The sequence below is a fragment of the Telmatherina bonti genome, assembly GCF_933228915.1.
Source record: "Telmatherina bonti genome assembly, chromosome: 24".
Taxonomy (NCBI): Eukaryota; Metazoa; Chordata; class Actinopteri; order Atheriniformes; family Telmatherinidae; genus Telmatherina; species Telmatherina bonti.
This window is the reverse complement of record NC_136633.1, coordinates 792428-812437: the sequence shown is the minus strand read 5'-3', so window position 1 is coordinate 812437 and position 20010 is coordinate 792428. Positions and strand designations below refer to the sequence as shown.

The 20010-nt window shown below is 48.0% G+C and overlaps 1 protein-coding gene across 1 annotated transcript in view; it reads left to right on the top strand.

The window, feature by feature from the left end:
• The window catches only part of LOC306773876 (zinc finger protein GLI2-like), a gene marked incomplete at both ends in the record, with an annotated part of 310055 nt that overhangs the window by 84351 nt on the left and 205694 nt on the right, over positions 1 to 20010 (top strand). The gene's annotated exons all lie outside the window — the stretch shown is intronic.

Sequence of the window (20010 nt, the reverse complement as noted above, 5' to 3'; positions counted from 1 at the left end):
TTCCCAGTTAAACCGGTCATGTTACCGACCTGTTCCCAGTTAAACCAGTCAGATTACCGACCTGTTCTCAGTTAAACCGGTCATGTTACCGACCTGTTCCCAGTTAAACCAGTCATGTTACCAACCTGTTCCCAGTTAAACCAGTCAGATTACCGACCTGTTCCCAGTTAAACCGGTCATGTTACCGACCTGTTCCCAGTTAAACCGGTCATGTTACCAACCTGTTCCCAGTTAAAACGGTCATGTTACCGACCTGTTCCCAGTTAAACCGGTCATGTTACTGACCTGTTCCCAGTTAAACCGGTCATGATACCGACCTGTTCCCAGTTAAACCGGTCATGTTACTGAACTGTTCCCAGTTAAACCGGTCATGTTACTGACCTGTTCCCAGTTCAACCGGTCATGTTACTGACCTGTTCCCAGTTAAACCGGTCATGTTACCGACCTGTTCCCAGTTAAACCGGTCATGTTACCGACCTGTTCCCAGTTAAACCGGTCATGTTACCGACCTATTCCCAGTTAAACCGGTCATGATACCGACCTGTTCCCAGTTAAACCGGTCATGTTACCGACCTGTTCCCAGTTCAACCAGTCATGTTACTGACCTGTTCCCAGTTAAACCAGTCATGTTACTGACCTGTTCCCAGTTCAACCGGTCATGTTACTGACCTGTTCCCAGTTAAACCGGTCATGATACCGACCTGTTCCCAGTTAAACCAGTCAGATTACCGACCTGTTCCCAGTTAAACCAGTCATGATACCGACCTGTTCCCAGTTAAACCGGCCATGTTACTGACCTGTTCCCAGTTCAACCGGTCATGTTACTGACCTGTTCCCAGTTAAACCGGTCATGTTACCGACCTGTTCCCAGTTAAACCGGTCATGATACCGACCTGTTCCCAGTTAAACCGGCCATGTTACCAACCTGTTCCCAGTTTAACCGGTCATGTTACCGACCTGTTCCCAGTTAAACCGGTCATTTTACTGACCTGTTCCCAGTTAAACCAGTCATGTTACCGACCTGTTCCCAGTTAAACCGGTCATGTTACCGACCTGTTCCCAGTTAAACCGGTCATGTTACCGACCTGTTCCCAGTTAAACCTGTTCCCAGTTAAACCGGTCATGTTACCGACCTTTTCCCAGTTAAACCGGTCATGATACTGACCTGTTCCCAGTTAAACCGGTAATGATACCGACCTGTTCCCAGTTAAACCGGTCATGTTACTGACCGTTTCCCAGTTAAACCGGTCACGTTACCGACCTGTTCCCAGTTAAACCGGTCACGTTACTGAACTGTTCCCAGTTAAACCGGTCATGTTACCGACCTGTTCCCAGTTAAACCGGTCATGTTACTGACCTGTTCCCAGTTAAACCAGTCATGTTACCGAGCTGTTCCCAGTTCAACCAGTCATGTTACTGACCTGTTCCCAGTTAAACCGGTCATGATACCGACCTGTTCCCAGTTAAACCGGTCATGTTACCGACCTGTTCCCAGTTCAACCAGTCATGTTACTGACCTGTTCCCAGTTAAACCAGTCATGTTACTGACCTGTTCCCAGTTCAACCGGTCATGTTACCGACCTGTTCCCAGTTAAACCGGTCATGTTACCGACCTGTTCCCAGTTAAACCGGTCATGTTACCGACCTGTTCCCAGTTAAACCTGTTCCCAGTTAAACCGGTCATGTTACCGACCTTTTCCCAGTTAAACCGGTCATGATACTGACCTGTTCCCAGATTAACCGGTCACGTTACCGACCTGTTCCCAGTCAAACCGGTCACGTTACCGACCTGTTCCCAGTTAAACCGGTCATGTTACTGACCTGTTCCCAGTTAAAACGGTCATGTTACCGACCTGTTCCCAGTTAAACCGGTCATGATACCGACCTGTTCCCAGTTAAACTGGTCATGTTACTGACCTGTTCCCAGTTAAACCAGTCATGTTACCGACCTGTTCCCAGTTCAACCAGTCATGTTACTGACCAGTTCCCAGTTAAACCGGTCATGGTACCGACCTGTTCCCAGGTAAACCGGTCATGTTACTGACCTGTTCCCAGTTAAACCAGTCATGATACCGACCTGTTCCCAGTTAAACCGGTCATGTTACCGACCTGTTCCCAGTTAAACCAGTCATGATACCGACCTGTTCCCAGTTAAACCGGTCATGTTACTGACCTGTTCCCAGTTAAACCAGTCAGATTACAGACCTGTTCCCAGTTAAACCGGTCATGTTACCGACCTGTTCCCAGTTAAACCAGTCATGTTACCAACCTGTTCCCAATTAAACCGGTCATGATACCGACCTGTTCCCAGTTAAACCGGTCATGTTACCGACCTGTTCCCAGTTAAACCAGTCATGTTACCGACCTGTTCCCAGTTAAACCGGTCATGTTACTGACCTGTTCCCAGTTAAACCGGTCATGTTACTGACCTGTTCCCAGTTAAACCAGTCAGATTACCGACCTGTTCTCAGTTAAACCGGTCATGTTACCGACCTGTTCCCAGTTAAACCAGTAATGTTACCAACCTGTTCCCAGTTAAACCAGTCAGATTACCGACCTGTTCCCAGTTAAACCGGTCATGTTACCGACCTGTTCCCAGTTAAACCAGTCATGTTACTGACCTGTTCCCAGTTAAAACGGTCATGATACCGACCTGTTCCCAGATTAACCGGTCACGTTACCGACCTGTTCCCAGTCAAACCGGTCACGTTACCGACCTGTTCCCAGTTAAACCGGTCATGTTACTGACCTGTTCCCAGTTAAAACGGTCATGTTACCGACCTGTTCCCAGTTAAACCGGTCATGTTACCGACCTGTTCCCAGTTAAACCGGTCATGTTACTGACCTGTTCCCAGTTAAACCAGTCATGTTACCGACCTGTTCCCAGTTAAACCGGTCATGTTACTGACCTGTTCCCAGTTAAACCGGTCATGATACCGACCTGTTCCCAGTTAAACCGGTCATGTTACCGACCTGTTCCCAGTTAAACCAGTCAGATTACCGACCTGTTCTCAGTTAAACCGGTCATGTTACCGACCTGTTCCCAGTTAAACCAGTCATGTTACCAACCTGTTCCCAGTTAAACCAGTCAGATTACCGACCTGTTCCCAGTTAAACCGGTCATGTTACCGACCTGTTCCCAGTTAAACCGGTCATGTTACCAACCTGTTCCCAGTTAAAACGGTCATGTTACCGACCTGTTCCCAGTTAAACCAGTCATGTTACTGACCTGTTCCCAGTAAAAACGGTCATGATACCGACCTGTTCCCAGATTAACCGGTCACGTTACCGACCTGTTCCCAGTCAAACCGGTCACGTTACCGACCTGTTCCCAGTTAAACCGGTCATGTTACTGACCTGTTCCCAGTTAAAACGGTCATGTTACCGACCTGTTCCCAGTTAAACCGGTCATGTTACCGACCTGTTCCCAGTTAAACCGGTCATGTTACTGACCTGTTCCCAGTTAAACCAGTCATGTTACCGACCTGTTCCCAGTTCAACCAGTCATGTTACTGACCAGTTCCCAGTTAAACCGGTCATGGTACCGACCTGTTCCCAGTTAAACCGGTCATGTTACTGACCTGTTCCCAGTTAAACCGGTCATGATACCGACCTGTTCCCAGTTAAACCGGTCATGTTACCGACCTGTTCCCAGTTAAACCAGTCAGATTACCGACCTGTTCTCAGTTAAACCGGTCATGTTACCGACCTGTTCCCAGTTAAACCAGTCATGTTACCAACCTGTTCCCAGTTAAACCAGTCAGATTACCGACCTGTTCCCAGTTAAACCGGTCATGTTACCGACCTGTTCCCAGTTAAACCGGTCATGTTACCAACCTGTTCCCAGTTAAAACGGTCATGTTACCGACCTGTTCCCAGTTAAACCGGTCATGTTACTGACCTGTTCCCAGTTAAACCGGTCATGATACCGACCTGTTCCCAGTTAAACCGGTCATGTTACTGAACTGTTCCCAGTTAAACCGGTCATGTTACTGACCTGTTCCCAGTTCAACCGGTCATGTTACTGACCTGTTCCCAGTTAAACCGGTCATGTTACCGACCTGTTCCCAGTTAAACCGGTCATGTTACCGACCTGTTCCCAGTTAAACCGGTCATGTTACCGACCTGTTCCCAGTTAAACCGGTCATGATACCGACCTGTTCCCAGTTAAACCGGTCATGTTACCGACCTGTTCCCAGTTCAACCAGTCATGTTACTGACCTGTTCCCAGTTAAACCAGTCATGTTACTGACCTGTTCCCAGTTCAACCGGTCATGTTACTGACCTGTTCCCAGTTAAACCGGTCATGATACCGACCTGTTCCCAGTTAAACCAGTCAGATTACCGACCTGTTCCCAGTTAAACCAGTCATGATACCGACCTGTTCCCAGTTAAACCGGCCATGTTACTGACCTGTTCCCAGTTCAACCGGTCATGTTACTGACCTGTTCCCAGTTAAACCGGTCATGTTACCGACCTGTTCCCAGTTAAACCGGTCATGATACCGACCTGTTCCCAGTTAAACCGGCCATGTTACCAACCTGTTCCCAGTTTAACCGGTCATGTTACCGACCTGTTCCCAGTTAAACCGGTCATGTTACTGACCTGTTCCCAGTTAAACCAGTCATGTTACCGACCTGTTCCCAGTTAAACCGGTCATGTTACCGACCTGTTCCCAGTTAAACCGGTCATGTTACCGACCTGTTCCCAGTTAAACCTGTTCCCAGTTAAACCGGTCATGTTACCGACCTTTTCCCAGTTAAACCGGTCATGATACTGACCTGTTCCCAGTTAAACCGGTAATGATACCGACCTGTTCCCAGTTAAACCGGTCATGTTACTGACCGTTTCCCAGTTAAACCGGTCACGTTACCGACCTGTTCCCAGTTAAACCGGTCACGTTACTGAACTGTTCCCAGTTAAACCGGTCATGTTACCGACCTGTTCCCAGTTAAACCGGTCATGTTACCGACCTGTTCCCAGTTAAACCGGTCATGTTACTGACCTGTTCCCAGTTAAACCAGTCATGTTACCGAGCTGTTCCCAGTTCAACCAGTCATGTTACTGACCTGTTCCCAGTTAAACCGGTCATGATACCGACCTGTTCCCAGTTAAACCGGTCATATTACCGACCTGTTCCCAGTTCAACCAGTCATGTTACTGACCTGTTCCCAGTTAAACCAGTCATGTTACTGACCTGTTCCCAGTTCAACCGGTCATGTTACCGACCTGTTCCCAGTTAAACCGGTCATGTTACCGACCTGTTCCCAGTTAAACCGGTCATGTTACCGACCTGTTCCCAGTTAAACCTGTTCCCAGTTAAACCGGTCATGTTACCGACCTTTTCCCAGTTAAACCGGTCATGATACTGACCTGTTCCCAGATTAACCGGTCACGTTACCGACCTGTTCCCAGTCAAACCGGTCACGTTACCGACCTGTTCCCAGTTAAACCGGTCATGTTACTGACCTGTTCCCAGTTAAAACGGTCATGTTACCGACCTGTTCCCAGTTAAACCGGTCATGATACCGACCTGTTCCCAGTTAAACTGGTCATGTTACTGACCTGTTCCCAGTTAAACCAGTCATGTTACCGACCTGTTCCCAGTTCAACCAGTCATGTTACTGACCAGTTCCCAGTTAAACCGGTCATGTTACTGACCTGTTCCCAGTTAAACCAGTCATGATACCGACCTGTTCCCAGTTAAACCGGTCATGTTACCGACCTGTTCCCAGTTAAACCAGTCATGATACCGACCTGTTCCCAGTTAAACCGGTCATGTTACTGACCTGTTCCCAGTTAAACCAGTCAGATTACAGACCTGTTCCCAGTTAAACCGGTCATGTTACCGACCTGTTCCCAGTTAAACCAGTCATGTTACCAACCTGTTCCCAATTAAACCGGTCATGATACCGACCTGTTCCCAGTTAAACCGGTCATGTTACCGACCTGTTCCCAGTTAAACCAGTCATGTTACCGACCTGTTCCCAGTTAAACCGGTCATGTTACTGACCTGTTCCCAGTTAAACCGGTCATGTTACTGACCTGTTCCCAGTTAAACCAGTCAGATTACCGACCTGTTCTCAGTTAAACCGGTCATGTTACCGACCTGTTCCCAGTTAAACCAGTAATGTTACCAACCTGTTCCCAGTTAAACCAGTCAGATTACCGACCTGTTCCCAGTTAAACCGGTCATGTTACCGACCTGTTCCCAGTTAAACCAGTCATGTTACTGACCTGTTCCCAGTTAAAACGGTGATGATACCGACCTGTTCCCAGATTAACCGGTCACGTTACCGACCTGTTCCCAGTCAAACCGGTCACGTTACCGACCTGTTCCCAGTTAAACCGGTCATGTTACTGACCTGTTCCCAGTTAAAACGGTCATGTTACCGACCTGTTCCCAGTTAAACCGGTCATGTTACCGACCTGTTCCCAGTTAAACCGGTCATGTTACTGACCTGTTCCCAGTTAAACCAGTCATGTTACCGACCTGTTCCCAGTTAAACCGGTCATGTTACTGACCTGTTCCCAGTTAAACCGGTCATGATACCGACCTGTTCCCAGTTAAACCGGTCATGTTACCGACCTGTTCCCAGTTAAACCAGTCAGATTACCGACCTGTTCTCAGTTAAACCGGTCATGTTACCGACCTGTTCCCAGTTAAACCAGTCATGTTACCAACCTGTTCCCAGTTAAACCAGTCAGATTACCGACCTGTTCCCAGTTAAACCGGTCATGTTACCGACCTGTTCCCAGTTAAACCGGTCATGTTACCAACCTGTTCCCAGTTAAAACGGTCATGTTACCGACCTGTTCCCAGTTAAACCGGTCATGTTACTGACCTGTTCCCAGTTAAACCGGTCATGTTACTGACCTGTTCCCAGTTAAAACGGTCATGTTACCGACCTGTTCCCAGTTAAACCGGTCATGTTACCGACCTGTTCCCAGTTAAACCGGTCATGTTACTGACCTGTTCCCAGTTAAACCAGTCATGTTACCGACCTGTTCCCAGTTAAACCGGTCATGTTACTGACCTGTTCCCAGTTAAACCGGTCATGATACCGACCTGTTCCCAGTTAAACCGGTCATGTTACCGACCTGTTCCCAGTTAAACCAGTCAGATTACCGACCTGTTCTCAGTTAAACCGGTCATGTTACCGACCTGTTCCCAGTTAAACCAGTCATGTTACCAACCTGTTCCCAGTTAAACCAGTCAGATTACCGACCTGTTCCCAGTTAAACCGGTCATGTTACCGACCTGTTCCCAGTTAAACCGGTCATGTTACTGACCTGTTCCCAGTTAAACCAGTCATGTTACCGACCTGTTCCCAGTTAAACCGGTCATGTTACTGACCTGTTCCCAGTTAAACCGGTCATGATACCGACCTGTTCCCAGTTAAACCGGTCATGTTACCGACCTGTTCCCAGTTAAACCAGTCAGATTACCGACCTGTTCTCAGTTAAAACGGTCATGTTACCGACCTGTTCCCAGTTAAACCAGTCATGTTACCAACCTGTTCCCAGTTAAACCAGTCAGATTACCGACCTGTTCCCAGTTAAACCGGTCATGTTACCGACCTGTTCCCAGTTAAACCGGTCATGTTACCAACCTGTTCCCAGTTAAAACGGTCATGTTACCGACCTGTTCCCAGTTAAACCGGTCATGTTACTGACCTGTTCCCAGTTAAACCGGTCATGATACCGACCTGTTCCCAGTTAAAACGGTCATGTTACTGAACTGTTCCCAGTTAAACCGGTCATGTTACTGACCTGTTCCCAGTTCAACCGGTCATGTTACTGACCTGTTCCCAGTTAAACCGGTCATGTTACCGACCTGTTCCCAGTTAAACCGGTCATGTTACCGACCTGTTCCCAGTTAAACCGGTCATGTTACCGACCTGTTCCCAGTTAAACCGGTCATGATACCGACCTGTTCCCAGTTAAACCGGTCATGTTACCGACCTGTTCCCAGTTCAACCAGTCATGTTACTGACCTGTTCCCAGTTAAACCAGTCATGTTACTGACCTGTTCCCAGTTCAACCGGTCATGTTACTGACCTGTTCCCAGTTAAACCGGTCATGATACCGACCTGTTCCCAGTTAAACCGGTCATGTTACCAACCTGTTCCCAGTTAAACCGGTCATGTTACCGACCTGTTCCCAGTTAAACCGGTCATGTTACTGACCTGTTCCCAGTTAAACCGGTCATGTTACCGACCTGTTCCCAGTTAAACCGGTCATGTTACCGACCTGTTCCCAGTTAAACCGGTCATGTTACCGACCTGTTCCCAGTTAAACCTGTTCCCAGTTAAACCGGTCATGTTACCGACCTTTTCCCAGTTAAACCGGTCATGATACTGACCTGTTCCCAGTTAAACCGGTAATGATACCGACCTGTTCCCAGTTAAACCGGTCATGTTACTGACCGTTTCCCAGTTAAACCGGTCACGTTACCGACCTGTTCCCAGTTAAACCGGTCACGTTACCGACCTGTTCCCAGTTAAACCGGTCATGTTACCAACCTGTTCCCAGTTAAAACGGTCATGTTACCGACCTGTTCCCAGTTAAACCGGTCATGTTACTGACCTGTTCCCAGTTAAACCGGTCATGATACCGACCTGTTCCCAGTTAAAACGGTCATGTTACTGAACTGTTCCCAGTTAAACCGGTCATGTTACTGACCTGTTCCCAGTTCAACCGGTCATGTTACTGACCTGTTCCCAGTTAAACCGGTCATGTTACCGACCTGTTCCCAGTTAAACCGGTCATGTTACCGACCTGTTCCCAGTTAAACCGGTCATGTTACCGACCTGTTCCCAGTTAAACCGGTCATGATACCGACCTGTTCCCAGTTAAACCGGTCATGTTACCGACCTGTTCCCAGTTCAACCAGTCATGTTACTGACCTGTTCCCAGTTAAACCAGTCATGTTACTGACCTGTTCCCAGTTCAACCGGTCATGTTACTGACCTGTTCCCAGTTAAACCGGTCATGATACCGACCTGTTCCCAGTTAAACCGGTCATGTTACCAACCTGTTCCCAGTTAAACCGGTCATGTTACCGACCTGTTCCCAGTTAAACCGGTCATGTTACTGACCTGTTCCCAGTTAAACCGGTCATGTTACCGACCTGTTCCCAGTTAAACCGGTCATGTTACCGACCTGTTCCCAGTTAAACCGGTCATGTTACCGACCTGTTCCCAGTTAAACCTGTTCCCAGTTAAACCGGTCATGTTACCGACCTTTTCCCAGTTAAACCGGTCATGATACTGACCTGTTCCCAGTTAAACCGGTAATGATACCGACCTGTTCCCAGTTAAACCGGTCATGTTACTGACCGTTTCCCAGTTAAACCGGTCACGTTACCGACCTGTTCCCAGTTAAACCGGTCACGTTACTGAACTGTTCCCAGTTAAACCGGTCATGTTACCGACCTGTTCCCAGTTAAACCGGTCATGTTACCGACCTGTTCCCAGTTAAACCGGTCATGTTACTGACCTGTTCCCAGTTAAACCAGTCATGTTACCGACCTGTTCCCAGTTCAACCAGTCATGTTACTGACCTGTTCCCAGTTAAACCGGTCATGATACCGACCTGTTCCCAGTTAAACCGGTCATGTTACCGACCTGTTCCCAGTTCAACCAGTCATGTTACTAACCTGTTCCCAGTTAAACCAGTCATGTTACTGACCTGTTCCCAGTTCAACCGGTCATGTTACCGACCTGTTCCCAGTTAAACCGGTCATGTTACTGACCTGTTCCCAGTTAAACCAGTCAGATTACAGACCTGTTCCCAGTTAAACCGGTCATGTTACCGACCTGTTCCCAGTTAAACCGGTCATGTTACCGACCTGTTCCCAGTTAAACCTGTTCCCAGTTAAACCGGTCATGTTACCGACCTTTTCCCAGTTAAACCGGTCATGATACTGACCTGTTCCCAGATTAACCGGTCACGTTACCGACCTGTTCCCAGTCAAACCGGTCACGTTACCGACCTGTTCCCAGTTAAACCGGTCATGTTACTGACCTGTTCCCAGTTAAAACGGTCATGTTACCGACCTGTTCCCAGTTAAACCGGTCATGATACCGACCTGTTCCCAGTTAAACTGGTCATGTTACTGACCTGTTCCCAGTTAAACCAGTCATGTTACCGACCTGTTCCCAGTTCAACCAGTCATGTTACTGACCAGTTCCCAGTTAAACCGGTCATGGTACCGACCTGTTCCCAGTTAAACCGGTCATGTTACTGACCTGTTCCCAGTTAAACCAGTCATGATACCGACCTGTTCCCAGTTAAACCGGTCATGTTACCGACCTGTTCCCAGTTCAACCAGTCATGATACCGACCTGTTCCCAGTTAAACCGGTCATGTTACTGACCTGTTCCCAGTTAAACCAGTCAGATTACAGACCTGTTCCCAGTTAAACCGGTCATGTTACCGACCTGTTCCCAGTTAAACCAGTCATGTTACCAACCTGTTCCCAATTAAACCGGTCATGATACCGACCTGTTCCCAGTTAAACCGGTCATGTTACCGACCTGTTCCCAGTTAAACCAGTCATGTTACCGACCTGTTCCCAGTTAAACCGGTCATGTTACTGACCTGTTCCCAGTTAAACCGGTCATGATACCGACCTGTTCCCAGTTAAACCGGTCATGTTACCGACCTGTTCCCAGTTAAACCAGTCAGATTACCGACCTGTTCTCAGTTAAACCGGTCATGTTACCGACCTGTTCCCAGTTAAACCAGTCATGTTACCAACCTGTTCCCAGTTAAACCAGTCAGATTACCGACCTGTTCCCAGTTAAACCGGTCATGTTACCGACCTGTTCCCAGTTAAACCGGTCATGTTACCAACCTGTTCCCAGTTAAAACGGTCATGTTACCGACCTGTTCCCAGTTAAACCGGTCATGTTACCGACCTGTTCCCAGTTAAACCGGTCATGTTACCGACCTGTTCCCAGTTAAACCGGTCATGATACCGACCTGTTCCCAGTTAAACCGGTCATGTTACTGAACTGTTCCCAGTTAAACCAGTCATGTTACCAACCTGTTCCCAATTAAACCGGTCATGTTACCGACCTGTTCCCAGTTCAACCGGTCATGTTACTGACCTGTTCCCAGTTAAACCGGTCATGTTACCGACCTGTTCCCAGTTAAACCGGTCATGTTACCGACCTGTTCCCAGTTAAACCGGTCATGTTACCGACCTGTTCCCAGTTAAACCGGTCATGTTACCGACCTGTTCCCAGTTCAACCAGTCATGTTACTGACCTGTTCCCAGTTAAACCAGTCATGTTACTGACCTGTTCCCAGTTCAACCGGTCATGTTACTGACCTGTTCCCAGTTAAACCGGTCATGATACCGACCTGTTCCCAGTTAAACCGGTCATGTTACCAACCTGTTCCCAGTTAAACCGGTCATGATACCGACCTGTTCCCAGTTAAACCGGTCATGTTACCGACCTGTTCCCAGTTAAACCGGTCACGTTACCGACCTGTTCCCAGTTAAACCGGTCATGTTACCGACCTGTTCCCACTTAAACCGGTCATGTTACCGACCTGTTCCCAGTTAAACCAGTCATGTTACTGACCTGTTCCCAGTTAAACCAGTCATGTTACCGACCTGTTCCCAGTTAAACCTGTCATGTTACAGACCTGTTCCCAGTTAAACCGGTCATGTTACCGACCTGTTCCCAGTTAAACCGGTCATGTTACCGACCTGTTCCCAGTTAAACCGGTCATGATACCGACCTGTTGCCAGTTAAACCGGTCATGTTACTGAACTGTTCCCAGTTAAACCGGTCATGTTACTGACCTGTTCCCAGTTAAACCGGTCATGTTACCGACCTGTTCCCAGTTAAACCGGTCATGTTACTGACCGTTTCCCAGTTAAACCGGTCACGTTACCGACCTGTTCCCAGTTAAACCGGTCATGTTACCGACCTGTTCCCAGTTAAACCGGTCATGTTACCGACCTGTTCCCAGTTAAACCGGTCATGATACCGACCTGTTCCCAGTTAAACCGGTCATGTTACCGACCTGTTCCCAGTTCAACCAGTCATGTTACTGACCTGTTCCCAGTTAAACCAGTCATGTTACTGACCTGTTCCCAGTTCAACCGGTCATGTTACTGACCTGTTCCCAGTTAAACCGGTCATGATACCGACCTGTTCCCAGTTAAACCGGTCATGTTACCAACCTGTTCCCAGTTAAACCGGTCATGTTACCGACCTGTTCCCAGTTAAACCGGTCATGTTACTGACCTGTTCCCAGTTAAACCGGTCATGTTACCGACCTGTTCCCAGTTAAACCGGTCATGTTACCGACCTGTTCCCAGTTAAACCGGTCATGTTACCGACCTGTTCCCAGTTAAACCTGTTCCCAGTTAAACCGGTCATGTTACCGACCTTTTCCCAGTTAAACCGGTCATGATACTGACCTGTTCCCAGTTAAACCGGTAATGATACCGACCTGTTCCCAGTTAAACCGGTCATGTTACTGACCGTTTCCCAGTTAAACCGGTCACGTTACCGACCTGTTCCCAGTTAAACCGGTCACGTTACTGAACTGTTCCCAGTTAAACCGGTCATGTTACCGACCTGTTCCCAGTTAAACCGGTCATGTTACCGACCTGTTCCCAGTTAAACCGGTCATGTTACTGACCTGTTCCCAGTTAAACCAGTCATGTTACCGACCTGTTCCCAGTTCAACCAGTCATGTTACTGACCTGTTCCCAGTTAAACCGGTCATGATACCGACCTGTTCCCAGTTAAACCGGTCATGTTACCGACCTGTTCCCAGTTCAACCAGTCATGTTACTAACCTGTTCCCAGTTAAACCAGTCATGTTACTGACCTGTTCCCAGTTCAACCGGTCATGTTACCGACCTGTTCCCAGTTAAACCGGTCATGTTACCGACCTGTTCCCAGTTAAACCGGTCATGTTACCGACCTTTTCCCAGTTAAACCTGTTCCCAGTTAAACCGGTCATGTTACCGACCTTTTCCCAGTTAAACCGGTCATGATACTGACCTGTTCCCAGATTAACCGGTCACGTTACCGACCTGTTCCCAGTCAAACCGGTCACGTTACCGACCTGTTCCCAGTTAAACCGGTCATGTTACTGACCTGTTCCCAGTTAAAACGGTCATGTTACCGACCTGTTCCCAGTTAAACCGGTCATGATACCGACCTGTTCCCAGTTAAACTGGTCATGTTACTGACCTGTTCCCAGTTAAACCAGTCATGTTACCGACCTGTTCCCAGTTCAACCAGTCATGTTACTGACCAGTTCCCAGTTAAACCGGTCATGGTACCGACCTGTTCCCAGTTAAACCGGTCATGTTACTGACCTGTTCCCAGTTAAACCAGTCATGATACCGACCTGTTCCCAGTTAAACCGGTCATGTTACCGACCTGTTCCCAGTTAAACCAGTCATGATACCGACCTGTTCCCAGTTAAACCGGTCATGTTACTGACCTGTTCCCAGTTAAACCAGTCAGATTACAGACCTGTTCCCAGTTAAACCGGTCATGTTACCGACCTGTTCCCAGTTAAACCAGTCATGTTACCAACCTGTTCCCAATTAAACCGGTCATGATACCGACCTGTTCCCAGTTAAACCGGTCATGTTACCGACCTGTTCCCAGTTAAACCAGTCAGATTACCGACCTGTTCCCAGTTAAACCGGTCATGTTACTGACCTGTTCCCAGTTAAACCGGTCATGTTACCGACCTGTTCCCAGTTAAACCAGTCAGATTACCGACCTGTTCTCAGTTAAACCGGTCATGTTACCGACCTGTTCCCAGTTAAACCAGTCATGTTACCAACCTGTTCCCAGTTAAACCAGTCAGATTACCGACCTGTTCCCAGTTAAACCGGTCATGTTACCGACCTGTTCCCAGTTAAACCGGTCATGTTACCAACCTGTTCCCAGTTAAAACGGTCATGTTACCGACCTGTTCCCAGTTAAACCGGTCACGTTACCGACCTGTTCCCAGTTAAACCGGTCATGTTACCGACCTGTTCCCAGTTAAACCGGTCATGTTACCGACCTGTTCCCAGTTAAACCGGTCATCATACCGACCTGTTCCCAGTTAAACCGGTCATGTTACCGACCTGTTCCCAGTTCAACCAGTCATGTTACTAACCTGTTCCCAGTTAAACCGGTCATGTTACCGACCTGTTCCCAGTTAAACCGGTCATGTTACCGACCTGTTCCCAGTTAAACCGGTCATGTTACTGACCTGTTTCCAGTTAAACCAGTCATGTTACCGACCTGTTCTCAGTTAAACCGGTCATGTTACCGACCTGTTCTCAGTTAAACCGGTCATGTTACCGACCTGTTCCCAGTTAAACCGGTCATGTTACTGACCTGTTCCCAGTTAAACCGGTCATGTTACCGACCTGTTCCCAGTTAAACCAGTCATGTTACCGACCTGTTCCCAGTTAAACCGGTCATGTTACCGACCTGTTCCCAGTTAAACCTGTTCCCAGTTAAACCGGTCATGTTACCGACCTATTCCCAGTTAAACCGGTCATGATACTGACCTGTTCCCAGTTAAACCGGTCATGATACCGACCTGTTCCCAGTTAAACCGGTCATGTTACCGACCTGTTCCCAGTTAAACCGGTCATGTTACCGACCTGTTCCCAGTTCAACCAGTCATGTTACTGACCTGTTCCCAGTTAAACCGGTCATGATACCGACCTGTTCCCAGTTAAACCGGTCATGTTACCGACCTGTTCCCAGTTAAACCAGTCAGATTACCGACCTGTTCCCAGTTAAACCAGTCAGATTACCGACCTGTTCTCAGTTAAACCGGTCATGTTACCGACCTGTTCCCAGTTAAACCGGTCATGTTACCGACCTGTTCCCAGTTAAACCGGTCATGATACCGACCTGTTCCCAGTTAAACCGGTCATGTTACCGACCTGTTCCCAGTTCAACCAGTCATGTTACTGACCTGTTCCCAGTTAAACCAGTCATGTTACTGACCTGTTCCCAGTTCAACCGGTCATGTTACTGACCTGTTCCCAGTTAAACCGGTCATGATACCGACCTGTTCCCAGTTAAACCGGCCATGTTACCAACCTGTTCCCAGTTAAACCGGTCATGTTACCGACCTGTTCCCAGTTAAACCGGTCATGTTACCGACCTGTTCCCAGTTAAACCGGTCATGTTACTGACCTGTTCCCAGTTAAACCAGTCATGTTACCGACCTGTTCCCAGTTAAACCGGTCATGTTACCGACCTGTTCCCAGTTAAACCGGTCATGTTACCGACCTGTTCCCAGTTAAACCTGTTCCCAGTTAAACCGGTCATGTTACCGACCTTTTCCCAGTTAAACCGGTCATGACACTGACCTGTTCCCAGTTAAACCGGTAATGATACCGACCTGTTCCCAGTTAAACCGGTCATGTTACTGACCGTTTCCCAGTTAAACCGGTCACGTTACCGACCTGTTCCCAGTTAAACCGGTCACGTTACTGAACTGTTCCAAGTTAAACCGGTCATGTTACCGACCTGTTCCCAGTTAAACCGGTCATGTTACCGACCTGTTCCCAGTTAAACCGGTCATGTTACTGACCTGTTCCCAGTTAAACCAGTCATGTTACCGAGCTGTTCCCAGTTCAACCAGTCATGTTACTGACCTGTTCCCAGTTAAACCGGTCATGATACCGACCTGTTCCCAGTTAAACCGGTCATGTTACCGACCTGTTCCCAGTTCAACCAGTCATGTTACTGACCTGTTCCCAGTTAAACCAGTCATGTTACTGACCTGTTCCCAGTTCAACCGGTCATGTTACCGACCTGTTCCCAGTTAAACCGGTCATGTTACCGACCTGTTCCCAGTTAAACCGGTCATGTTACCGACCTGTTCCCAGTTAAACCTGTTCCCAGTTAAACCGGTCATGTTACCGACCTTTTCCCAGTTAAACCGGTCATGATACTGACCTGTTCCCAGATTAACCGGTCACGTTACCGACCTGTTCCCAGTCAAACCGGTCACGTTACCGACCTGTTCCCAGTTAAACCGGTCATGTTACTGACCTGTTCCCAGTTAAAACGGTCATGTTACCGACCTGTTCCCAGTTAAACCGGTCATGATACCGACCTGTTCCCAGTTAAACTGGTCATGTTACTGACCTGTTCCCAGTTAAACCAGTCATGTTACCGACCTGTTCCCAGTTCAACCAGTCATGTTACTGACCAGTTCCCAGTTAAACCGGTCATGGTACCGACCTGTTCCCAGGTAAACCGGTCATGTTACTGACCTGTTCCCAGTTAAACCAGTCATGATACCGACCTGTTCCCAGTTAAACCGGTCATGTTACCGACCTGTTCCCAGTTAAACCAGTCATGATACCGACCTGTTCCCAGTTAAACCGGTCATGTTACTGACCTGTTCCCAGTTAAACCAGTCAGATTACAGACCTGTTCCCAGTTAAACCGGTCATGTCACCGACCTGTTCCCAGTTAAACCAGTCATGTTACCAACCTGTTCCCAATTAAACCGGTCATGATACCGACCTGTTCCCAGTTAAACCGGTCATGTTACCGACCTGTTCCCAGTTAAACCAGTCATGTTACCGACCTGTTCCCAGTTAAACCGGTCATGTTACTGACCTGTTCCCAGTTAAACCGGTCATGTTACTGACCTGTTCCCAGTTAAACCAGTCAGATTACCGACCTGTTCTCAGTTAAACCAGTAATGTTACCAACCTGTTCCCAGTTAAACCAGTCAGATTACCGACCTGTTCCCAGTTAAACCGGTCATGTTACCGACCTGTTCCCAGTTAAACCAGTCATGTTACTGACCTGTTCCCAGTTAAAACGGTCATGATACTGACCTGTTCCCAGATTAACCGGTCACGTTACCGACCTGTTCCCAGTTAAACCGGTCATGTTACTGACCTGTTCCCAGTTAAACCAGTCATGTTACCGACCTGTTCCCAGTTAAACCGGTCATGTTACTGACCTGTTCCCAGTTAAACCGGTCATGATAACGACCTGTTCCCAGTTAAACCGGTCATGTTACCGACCTGTTCCCAGTTAAACCAGTCAGATTACCGACCTGTTCTCAGTTAAACCGGTCATGTTACCGACCTGTTCCCAGTTAAACCAGTCATGTTACCAACCTGTTCCCAGTTAAACCAGTCAGATTACCGACCTGTTCCCAGTTAAACCGGTCATGTTACCGACCTGTTCCCAGTTAAACCGGTCATGTTACCAACCTGTTCCCAGTTAAAACGGTCATGTTACCGACCTGTTCCCAGTTAAACCGGTCATGTTACTGACCTGTTCCCAGTTAAACCGGTCATGTTACTGACCTGTTCCCAGTTAAAACGGTCATGTTACCGACCTGTTCCCAGTTAAACCGGTCATGTTACCGACCTGTTCCCAGTTAAACCAGTCATGTTACCGACCTGTTCCCAGTTAAACCGGTCATGTTACTGACCTGTTCCCAGTTAAACCGGTCATGATACCGACCTGTTCCCAGTTAAACCGGTCATGTTACCGACCTGTTCCCAGTTAAACCAGTCAGATTACCGACCTGTTCTCAGTTAAACCGGTCATGTTACCGACCTGTTCCCAGTTAAACCAGTCATGTTACCAACCTGTTCCCAGTTAAACCAGTCAGATTACCGACCTGTTCCCAGTTAAACCGGTCATGTTACCGACCTGTTCCCAGTTAAACCGGTCATGTTACTGACCTGTTCCCAGTTAAACCAGTCATGTTACCGACCTGTTCCCAGTTAAACCGGTCATGTTACTGACCTGTTCCCAGTTAAACCGGTCATGATACCGACCTGTTCCCAGTTAAACCGGTCATGTTACCGACCTGTTCCCAGTTAAACCAGTCAGATTACCGACCTGTTCTCAGTTAAACCGGTCATGTTACCGACCTGTTCCCAGTTAAACCAGTCATGTTACCAACCTGTTCCCAGTTAAACCAGTCAGATTACCGACCTGTTCCCAGTTAAACCGGTCATGTTACCGACCTGTTCCCAGTTAAACCGGTCATGTTACCAACCTGTTCCCAGTTAAAACGGTCATGTTACCGACCTGTTCCCAGTTAAACCGGTCATGTTACTGACCTGTTCCCAGTTAAACCGGTCATGATACCGACCTGTTCCCAGTTAAAACGGTCATGTTACTGAACTGTTCCCAGTTAAACCGGTCATGTTACTGACCTGTTCCCAGTTCAACCGGTCATGTTACTGACCTGTTCCCAGTTAAACCGGTCATGTTACCGACCTGTTCCCAGTTAAACCGGTCATGTTACCGACCTGTTCCCAGTTAAACCGGTCATGTTACCGACCTGTTCCCAGTTAAACCGGTCATGATACCGACCTGTTCCCAGTTAAACCGGTCATGTTACCGACCTGTTCCCAGTTCAACCAGTCATGTTACTGACCTGTTCCCAGTTAAACCAGTCATGTTACTGACCTGTTCCCAGTTCAACCGGTCATGTTACTGACCTGTTCCCAGTTAAACCGGTCATGATACCGACCTGTTCCCAGTTAAACCGGTCATGTTACCAACCTGTTCCCAGTTAAACCGGTCATGTTACCGACCTGTTCCCAGTTAAACCGGTCATGTTACTGACCTGTTCCCAGTTAAACCAGTCATGTTACCGACCTGTTCCCAGTTAAACCGGTCATGTTACCGACCTGTTCCCAGTTAAACCGGTCATGTTACCGACCTGTTCCCAGTTAAACCTGTTCCCAGTTAAACCGGTCATGTTACCGACCTTTTCCCAGTTAAACCGGTCATGATACTGACCTGTTCCCAGTTAAACCGGTAATGATACCGACCTGTTCCCAGTTAAACCGGTCATGTTACTGACCGTTTCCCAGTTAAACCGGTCACGTTACCGACCTGTTCCCAGTTAAACCGGTCACGTTACTGAACTGTTCCCAGTTAAACCGGTCATGTTACCGACCTGTTCCCAGTTAAACCGGTCATGTTACCGACCTGTTCCCAGTTAAACCGGTCATGTTACTGACCTGTTCCCAGTTAAACCAGTCATGTTACCGACCTGTTCCCAGTTCAACCAGTCATGTTACTGACCTGTTCCCAGTTAAACCGGTCATGATACCGACCTGTTCCCAGTTAAACCGGTCATGTTACTGACCTGTTCCCAGTTAAACCAGTCATGTTACTGACCTGTTCCCAGTTCAACCGGTCATGTTACCGACCTGTTCCCAGTTAAACCGGTCATGTTACCGACCTGTTCCCAGTTAAACCGGTCATGTTACCGACCTGTTCCCAGTTAAACCTGTTCCCAGTTAAACCGGTCATGTTACCGACCTTTTCCCAGTTAAACCGGTCATGATACTGACCTGTTCCCAGATTAACCGGTCACGTTACCGACCTGTTCCCAGTCAAACCGGTCACGTTACCGACCTGTTCCCAGTTAAACCGGTCATGTTACTGACCTGTTCCCAGTTAAAACGGTCATGTTACCGACCTGTTCCCAGTTAAACCGGTCATGATACCGACCTGTTCCCAGTTAAACTGGTCATGTTACTGACCTGTTCCCAGTTAAACCAGTCATGTTACCGACCTGTTCCCAGTTCAACCAGTCATGTTACTGACCAGTTCCCAGTTAAACCGGTCATGGTACCGACCTGTTCCCAGTTAAACCTGTTCCCAGTTAAACCGGTCGTGTTACCGACCTTTTCCCAGTTAAACCGGTCATGATACTGACCTGTTCCCAGTTAAACCGGTAATGATACCGACCTGTTCCCAGTTAAACCGGTCATGTTACTGACCGTTTCCCAGTTAAACCGGTCACGTTACCGACCTGTTCCCAGTTAAACCGGTCACGTTACTGAACTGTTCCCAGTTAAACCGGTCATGTTACCGACCTGTTCCCAGTTAAACCGGTCATGTTACCGACCTGTTCCCAGTTAAACCGGTCATGTTACTGACCTGTTCCCAGTTAAACCAGTCATGTTACCGAGCTGTTCCCAGTTCAACCAGTCATGTTACT